Raw genomic sequence first — 9,550 nt, forward strand, 5'->3', positions numbered from 1 at the left:
AAAGGTTTGTACACATGCCAGACTAAAGTCAGTTGAAGCCGGTAATGACTGCCTCAGCAGATAATCAGGCATGTTTACAGCGATCTCCCTGCCCCCCCAGTGACAGGTGATCGCATTGCTCACGCCACTCCCCTGCCCATTGTGATGTTGCCCAAGGGAATTGTATCTCGATCCCCGACAGGTGACATCGATCAAAGGTGTGTACGCATCTTAAGAATTTCACTGTGTGTGTGTCTAGGGCAGGCATGGGCAAACTTGGCCCTCCAGCTGTTAAGGAACTACAAATCCCATAATGCATTGCAGGAGTCTTACAGCCACAGTCATGACTCATAAAGGCAAATGCATTGTGGAACTCGTAGTTCCTTAACAGCTGGAGGGCTAAGTTTGCCCATGCCTGGTCTAGGGAGATCAGCCTGGTTAAGAAGCCTTTATCAGTAAGTGCTAATCAGGACGGGGAGCTGTGCCCAGATCTGTATTAATATGTATACACTGAAGGTTAACTCTTTCTGTGCTCCCAGCAATGTCCAGGAAGATAACACTTCAAGGTTTGGGGTTTTTTTTTGGGGGGGGGGGGGATTTTCTATAAGTTGTAATGAAGAAATGTTTTTCTTTAAAGGTTATTATGCGTTGGCTTATCTTTTAGAGAAGAGAGGATGTTCTGAATTTAGGACTGCGTTAAAGGAATCATCAGGCTAAAAATTAATAATCAGCGTTACAACCCAGGGCTTTCTCCAGCCCCTTGCAGCCGACTGTCCCATGCCGACCGCTCCGATCTCCGCCGCCGTCCCGGGCTCCCTGCATGGTGCAGAGACTGCGCCTGCGTGAAGCGTCGCTGTCAATCATGGCCACGTTGACCGTGGCGCACTGCGCAAACGCAGAACTACTGCGCCTGCGCAGTAAGCCCACGTACAACGTGGGCCTGATTGAAAGCGGCGGTTCGTGCAGGCGCAGTGCGGACGACCTTGGGGTTGGCTTCCTTACCGAATATGGAGACCGGGACGGCGGCAGGGAGCGGAGCGGTCGGAGTGGGACAGTCGGCTGCTAGGGGCTGGAGAAAGCCTCAGGTGGGTAAAGTTCATTTTTCTTATTTTAGCTCATAACTCCCTGAAGTAATATTTTAGTAACCCTCACTATGCTATGACATGACCCAGTTTGGTTGGACCACTGATGAGCCCAATAGGACTTTAGTAAATCGGGCCCCAGGTAACATCTCACGGGCATCTAACTGTGAAGCCTTAGTTATGTTGTTGTGCGCTGATTCTAATAAAAATTTAACCATTTGGCCCCCAAATGAGGGAGGCGGAAATTGAATCATCTGCCACTCAATTTTAATGTCTGTTGCCTTTGCCTTACCCATAATTCCCGGCTTTGTTCCTGCTGTGCCCTTTCTGGGTGTGTTTCCTGCTTAAAAAGATAATGTAACCATACAAAGAACAGTAATCCCCTAAATAAACCGCACCACTCATATAAATCAATATATAATCATCTTTATTCACAAAAATGGTATAAAAACACTTAAAAACAATAAGGATAACCATGCATGGAAACAAATCAATATATACAGTATACATAATCAACAAATGCATGTGTTTCCACACCACATACCATAAATAATAGCAAAATTAATGAATGTTAGGTAAATGAATGAAACCCACTGCCAGTACAATGATATGAATATATACCAGGAAGCCTCAGCAATGCAGTGTAACAATACCCATAAAACAAAAACATGTGAGGTAGATTCCCACAGAGGGGAAAAGATAGTGCAATTAAGCAATAAAGTGCAATACAGTGCAGTAAGTGCAAATAAGCAGCATGCAATAGCTGTAAATAGAAAGGTGCATGAAGAGCAGAACCATGTGACCAAGAATGCCAAAGAAGAACAGAGCAAAGAGACAGCATCTCAACGCTGGAGTAAGATGCAGGTGCTTACCTTATCTTCTGTAAGGCCTGAAACACACCAGAGGAGTTTTTCTGAGCGTTTTGAGTTTTTAAATCTGCTGCTAATGTTATCCTATGTGTCTGTGCACACTGGAGCAATGAGGTTTTGTAAAAAAAAAACCATAGCATTACATTGGGAAGAGCTTTTAGAGGTTTCAAAACCTCTTCCCAATGTAATGCTATGGGTTTTTTTTACAAAACCTCATTGCTCCAGTGTGCACAGACACATGGGATAACATTAGCAGCAGATTTAAAAACTCAAAACGCTCAGAAAAACTCCTCTGGTGTGTTTCAGGCCTTACTCAGAAAACCTGAAGTTTGTGGACAAGCCCAACCCCAGGGGAAATAATAGGCGAGAGGCTAGGACCTCTGGGATTTTATAGTGGGCCTGTGCCCCCATCTATGAGAGTTTTCACAACTTCCTGTCTAGTCTTGCGTAATAAGTAAGTATTTTAATGTTAAGTTGCAAACACTTCCAATTTGAGAAAACGTAGGAGAAAAATGTATTGAATGAAGTACATGGAGAACCTCAAAACAGCTCCCAAGTTCTGCTGTGAATTTAAATCACTCTCTGCTGACTCATCACTAGACTGACAATCCACGCAATGTCATGATGGGGCATGCAGGTCTCTGGGTTGGCGTTTACTGTAGCCTGGGGCTCTTTCCTGGGAGACCATCCCATGGTCCCTACTAGTTTCAGGAGTTCATTGTTGGTCAAATACAGGTAATAAAACACATGGAGCTTAGAGTTATTCAGACACATCCAGTTCTCTTGGTTTTGAGTGTTTTCTTGCACTTCTCAAACATACTAGAAGGTTAGTCTCCTGGAAAACTGGACTTGTCATATACCGGTCAGTTTTTGTACCTGAATAGGAAGGTAGGGCACCACTGGGTGTGGGGGCACACATTGCTGGCAGGAGCAGTGCCCCTGTTGCTTCCTCAACACTCTGCTTTCTTATGCTGTGCATACACGGCTCGTTTGTAGCCGGGATCGAGCCGCTGGCTAGATCCTGGCGTGTCCCCGCCGGAGCCCGGATCGATTCCCACTCGTCCCCGCGGGCACTTCCTTATCTGCGCTTCGTTTCTTCCATTGTCCGCCCGCGGGGATCGAGCACGGTATCGATCCGGCGCGGGGATCGGACACCTCAGATATTATCAATCGAGCCATCAGCGGCTTGATTGATAATAAAAAACGAGCCGTGTATGCCCAGCATTACACTTCTTCAGCTTCTTCTGGATGGCAATCTCACCATAGGGGTACAGCACCACTCAGAGGACAGAAGGGTGAATTGCAGCACTGGATCCCGGGGATGCGAGTAAAATGCAGTGCTGCGATCTGAATGTGGTATGATTTTTTTTCCTGTCTTTAAGATCTAAAAAGCGTGTGAGAAAATTGCACCACCTAAAATATGGAAACGTTTATATTGCCAGGGAGGTTAATGATAATGGTGTGAAGTGTGGCAGCTATGGGTGAGCAAGCACAGCTTGGATGCTAATCTGTACCCACCGAGGAGGAGGCTGCAATGCTTCCGCAGTGAAGGAGGAAGTATGGGAGGGGTGGAGGTGGAGTGCAGGTACAGCTTCTCAGAAATGAACACCAGGGTAGTTACTGAGCCTTGGGGGCTGAGCTGATTTGAATCTTCTGAAAACTATTAACAAAGTTGATACTTAAAGCTTTGATATCTAATCATTATTGACATATGAATAATCTCCTATGTGTTGCCGTTTAGCTTTTGATAATATCATTTTCCTTTAATTTTATAAGTTAGCTGTTTAGGAAGCATGGCCGGCGCTACACTGGGTCACTGCCCCCCTGGAATCACTGTGCTCCTCTGAGTGCCCTCCCCCCCCCCTTCCCCCACTCAGTAACATACAGTTAATTTAACTGCTTCCAGGTTCCAGCAGTGTACAGTGAACAGGATAAGGCCTGTAAAAAAATAAATAAATAAAACTCTCCATGTCAGCCTGAGTCTATATATGTTAAGTAAACCAAGGGTCTTATCTATTTACCATAAATACCACATAATAGTTGCCAGATACCTTGTAATTCATGTATTTAGATCATAGTTATTTTTGCAAAGTAAATCTCTACCTCCTTCTGATTGTATGTTTTATTATTGTCAGTCAACAGGAACAGAAGAAGGCGGCTTACAAGCTTACTGTATTTCTTTTAAATTCACCAATAAACTAGAGCTTAGTCCCCACTAATGCTTAGTTACCTCGTACTAAAATAAGGAGTTAGGGCCCATTTCCACTTGTGCGGTGCGAATCGCTGCGGTAAAAAATGTGCATGCGGTTGTATGCAAATTTTTATGCGAATTCGCATGAATGACGCTGTATGTGAATTTAACCATATCAGTGCCTGTGTGCTTTTCCATTGATTCCATGCGAATTTGCACGCAAATTCGCATACACCCGCATAGCAGTATGCGGTATGCGAATTCTGATGGCTCTGCCATGCGAATTTTTCATGCGGACGAAAACGCTCAGAAATCCTGACAAGTGGAAACAGTCCCATCCACTTGTATTGGCTATGCGAATTTGCATGCAGCAAACGCATGCAAATTTACAATAGTGGAAACGGGCCCTTCCACACACGGTGTTTCTCTCCCTCCTGCCTCTTCCCTCTCGCACAGGCTGGGGGCTGGAATGATTAGTCTGTGATCTTTCCACACAGGAACAGCTTGCTAGCAAATAAAGATTAAAGTGGACCTGAACTCTTGCACAGTAGAGAAGGAAAACGGAGAGAAATGCACCCTGTATGTTTTTAGAGAGTTTAGCCTGTCTAATTCCCCCTCATCTGTGTATAATCACAAGTTGTAATCTGATCTCTCCCCTGTGTGACTGTCTATGGCAGAGATGCCCATTTGAAAGCACTGGATGTTAACAATATGTCTGCTTCCATTAATCAAGAAGTAGAAACTGTGCAGATTTATTTTAGGATTTGAATCAGCTGCAACAAAGAGATGGTTTTGTTTTGTTTTGTTTAAAGGTTATTATGTTGTTATGTATCTTTTAGAGCAGAGAGGACTTCTGTTCTGAGTAAAAGTCCGCTTTAAAGCATACCAGCAAACTAGCCAAGTACCCAGTTTTATCACCTTAGTTAAAGGACAACCAGACAACCAATGTGACCTGTGCCATGATGATAGACATGTGTATGTACAGTACCAAGCACACAAATAACTAGACTGTGTTCCTTTTTTTCTTTCTCTGTTTGAAAAAGCGAAACATCAGGTATGCAAGTGACAGTTCCTGCCCGGGTCGGGACTGGGTCAGACTATAGAATAACCCTCACTGATAAGTAATGACAGCCATAAAACACTTTCCTGTCAGTAAATGGCTTCTGAGAGCAGGAAATAGATAGTATGGGTCAATAGTTCATAGATTTGAGCTTTGGCATACTTCAATAAAGGTGTAGTTGAGCAGAGACAATGAAAGAGTAAAAACTAGATTTAAATATAAAATAATACTGTGGCATGTCTAAAAAAAAGTCATTTTAAGGACAAGAAGGGCAGATACAATTTTTTTTCATCAGCTTATTTTCACCTCGGGTGTCCTTTAAGCAAAAAATATCGAAAGCTCTCCATACAAACGTTGATTTTGATCACCTAAACTGGCCCCACCAGCCAGAGGTGGGACAAGGTCCTCCAGCACCCAAGGCTGAGACCCCAAAGTGCACCCCTCCATCCCTCCCACCCCAGCCATCGCACACTGATTGCTATTAGACTAAGAGGCGCCCCTAACACCTTAATCTCTAGTTATCTGGCTTTCAGTCACTGCCTTATATCGCCTTTTCTTACTGCTCTCTGCTTCAAACACAATAGGGGAATGATAGCTGAGTGAGTTGTGCACCCCCTTCTACGCTGCGCCCTGAGGCTGGAGCCTCTCTTGCCTTGGCCCGGCCCTGCCACCAGCCAGCCACCATGCCTCTTTGTGCCCCGACCCCCACCCACCACAAACACCACCACCACCACCAAAAAGAAAAAAAAAATTAAGCTGGGGCCACCACTGTTCGGAAGTGGCCTCCCTGCAAATATTTAATGGGGCCTCTGCCAACATTCCCACCCCTCTCCCTGACTCTCTCTGGTGACCCCACGGCTTGGGGTTTCATCTGTTATGGCTCATAAAAAATCTCCACCCCATAACATCTGTGCCCACAACAATGCTTGATCTGATAAACCAAAGGGAGGGAATGTAAGTACTAGTTGGGGGCGCCCCGCAAAGCTCTGGGCCCCCCTGCACTTGCAGGTGCTGCTGCCCTATAGTTACACCCCTGTCTTTAGGAAGTGTCTTGAAATAATCTGTGTGCTATACAGATGTCCTGGCACCCTAGACTTCGCCCTCCATGAACCTACAAACACTTGCCGAACCGCATTGCTAGTGTGCTGGCTGCCCCAGCGGTCACTCCTCCCTTACTTCACTTGCCTCTCATAGGTAGCTGCAGGTGCCCCTTAATACTGAGGGTACCTCTGGCTACCTAATACTAAGTAGCTACAGGTGCCCCTGACTGCAGGGAGATCTTGTCAGTGGAATGCCAAAACCCAGGTGAGTGACCTTTCATTTACACTCTCATCAGGACTCTGCATAGGGAAAAATGGAGGGAGGCACAAGGGGAGGGGAGTGAGCCGCCTTTCCATCACCAGGCGCCTGTAGGCTCGTGCCTAGTGTGCCTCATGGTAAATCCGGCCCTGCCGAACAGAGAGCATTAGTTGTTGAAAGTTTGCTTTTCACCCATATATTCAGCATTCTGATGTGTCAATAAGCAATAATATAATGAAAGATGAAGAAAGCCACTATCCCTACCTGCGTGGAAACACTGACACATCTGGACAACACAAAACAGAGCCAGCACAGCAACAAGCAGGAGGACAGAGCATCAATTCTTCTAGCGGTAGTAGGACGTTCTTCAGTGGTATAGGAAGCAAAATTAGCAGACACTTCCTCAATCTTCTGAATCTAATGTGTTGTAGACATGCAATAAAGTTCTGGCATCTTTCAATAAACTTCTTGGTGTTCTTATTTCTCCTCTTTGTGTCATTTTCCATTCAACATACTTTAAAATGCAATAGGGATATAGAGGTGCCCAGATTTGGATTAAACTAGGTTAAAATCAGTCAAAACAGATAAAGTGAGGCAGCTTACCTCAATAGCTACAGTCTCATACGATAACAGAGTTTATTTTGCACAGGCAATGCGTTTCACGGCCTAAGCCCGCTTCCTCAGCCCAATACAAGTGCCTAAAATCATTAAATACACTTGTATTTTTGTACATGATTTAGGCACTTGTATTGGCCTGAGGAAGCGGGCTCAGACCCGTGAAACGCATTGCCTGCTATAGCAATGCTATAAAGAAAAAAAAAGCTATATACCTGAAAATAAAAACATGAGACTCTTTTCTTTGCTACTAATGTTCTATCATTTACCGTACTACTCATACAATACATTATATCATAAGGTTTTTTCGCGTCAGTGTCACTAGTATACCCGAACCGAAATAACCTAGAGAAACAGAGGAAGCAGGCATATACTGTGACCTGATGCCTACTGCTCCCGTTCTCCCCTCTGGCAGCCTCTTCCGGGTCGCCGGAGTCTGGCACTACTGTGCAGGCGCTGGCAGGACTGCACACTTCCTACTCCAACAGCCTGCGGTTGTGTGTCACTATGTTATACGCATGATGTCATACGCCTGTTGTAGGATGTGCATAGCCTGGCCAGCCCCTGCACAGTAGTGCCCGACTCCGGCCACCCAGAAGAGGCTGCCAGAGGGCATTTAGGTAGGAAGGGGGGCAGAAAGGAGAACGGGGGGAGCGGTAGGTATCAAGACAGGTCACAGTATATGCCTCCCTGCTTCTCTAGGTTTTTTCAGCTCTGGTAGGCCAGTTTCGCACTACAAACTGGCTGTAGCGTTGTGGTGTGGCAAGCGCGCTGCACCGCATTGCACCACCAGAAACAGGCCTTCAGGGAACACCACATTAGTACACGGTGTTCCCTGTCTGGCATTCGGCTATGCAGGAAGTGACGCATGCTTGCAGTCACTTCCTGCTTCGGGGTATGCGGAAGCGTATTGTAAAAATAAGTTTCCGTACATTTGCACCGCAACTCTTTTAAGAAAAGTCCGCGTTGCCATAGACTAACGTGACTTCTGGGTTGACGCAGATCGTTGCGGATCACGCACGGTAGCATAGTTCTGCGCTAGCGTTAGATTAGGCACGTCTGGCGCAGCGTACCGCAATGTGGGAAGTATGAACTTCCTTATAGGGTTGCATTAGGCTGCAGTAGCAGTGCGGCCCCAGGGGGAAAGGGTCCTGAAGATAACTACACACAGCAGATAACAATCGTTGTGTATAAATGATTCATGGTGAGTGGATGGAGTCCAGTGTGCCGTGCTGCAGTTCTGTACATACTGCGATGACACATTCCTTCACATCACTGCACACACTGTAGAGAAACAGCCTGGTGACATTCATGTATGAGAAGACTGGTGCATGCGCTCGTGTACCAGTCGTCTATGATCTACACGCGGTATCACATGAAGGCTAGTCACTAGAATGAATCCTGTGGGGTAGAATGATCATTATGCACCAGGACCGCGGTTGGCCATTATCCTTTTGAGGCGTTGGGCTGCGTTTCAATGCACGGTTGTCTGATGACCGACCAACTGACCGTGCGTCATTAGTTACCAATTATTTTTATCTGGCGTGTCTAGGAAGCGTTAGGCCTGGAACCCACTAAAAAGCGCAAAGCACTATTGCAATGGCTAGCGATTTGTGATAGCGATGTGCAAGAGATTTTGAGAGCGATTTCTCTGCTCCTATACAATTCATTAGAATTGAAACGCTCCCAAAATGCTGCATGCCCTGCGATTGCGATTTCCTTAATCGCAATCGCTCTGGTGGAATCTGTCCCATCCATTTACATTGGCAGAGTGTTTAGGGAAATTGCTAGCGATGGATAGCACTCCTTAAACGCTCAGAAAAACGCTTTAGTGGGTTCCAGGCCTTATAGACTGTTAGATTACTGGTGGGAAACTGATTAACCTGTAACTTCAATTTACAGATGGAATACATATTGATTAGGATTTTTGTATGTATCTATTTAATATCGGCGCTGGTCAGCTTGGAGCTGACTGCTCACCCGGCTGCCACATAAATTCCAGGCGGCGTTAAATACTACTCCCCCTCCGACCCCTAGCCACTCAGAGGGAGAAGTAACTGCGTGGGATATTTTCTTAGATGAATAAAGTTTAAGCCACTTGCTGGATCTCCCGCGCTCTGGCTTCTGGCGCATAGCCCCGCCCCTACAGAAGAGGTCATTGGCGTTTCTCTAATTGAAGATAGAGAAGCACTAGTTCTGACCTCTTGTGCTAGTGGGTGGAGCTACACGCTGGAAGTCGGCAGAAATGAACCTCGGGTAAGTATACTTTATGTGCACACAAAGTAATAATCGCTCAGAAGTGCTGTACAATCGCTGGCAGTAGTTTGCACAGCACTTCCTATCGCCATACAAATTGCACAGGAAATCACTGTAGCAAATGCTAGCAAAACCACTGAGAGTTTGCTACAGCAATTGCATATTGCCCCAGGTCTGGGACTAGCGAAAACCTCCAGGC

This window comes from Hyperolius riggenbachi, chromosome 10, assembly GCF_040937935.1.
Source record: "Hyperolius riggenbachi isolate aHypRig1 chromosome 10, aHypRig1.pri, whole genome shotgun sequence".
Taxonomy (NCBI): Eukaryota; Metazoa; Chordata; class Amphibia; order Anura; family Hyperoliidae; genus Hyperolius; species Hyperolius riggenbachi.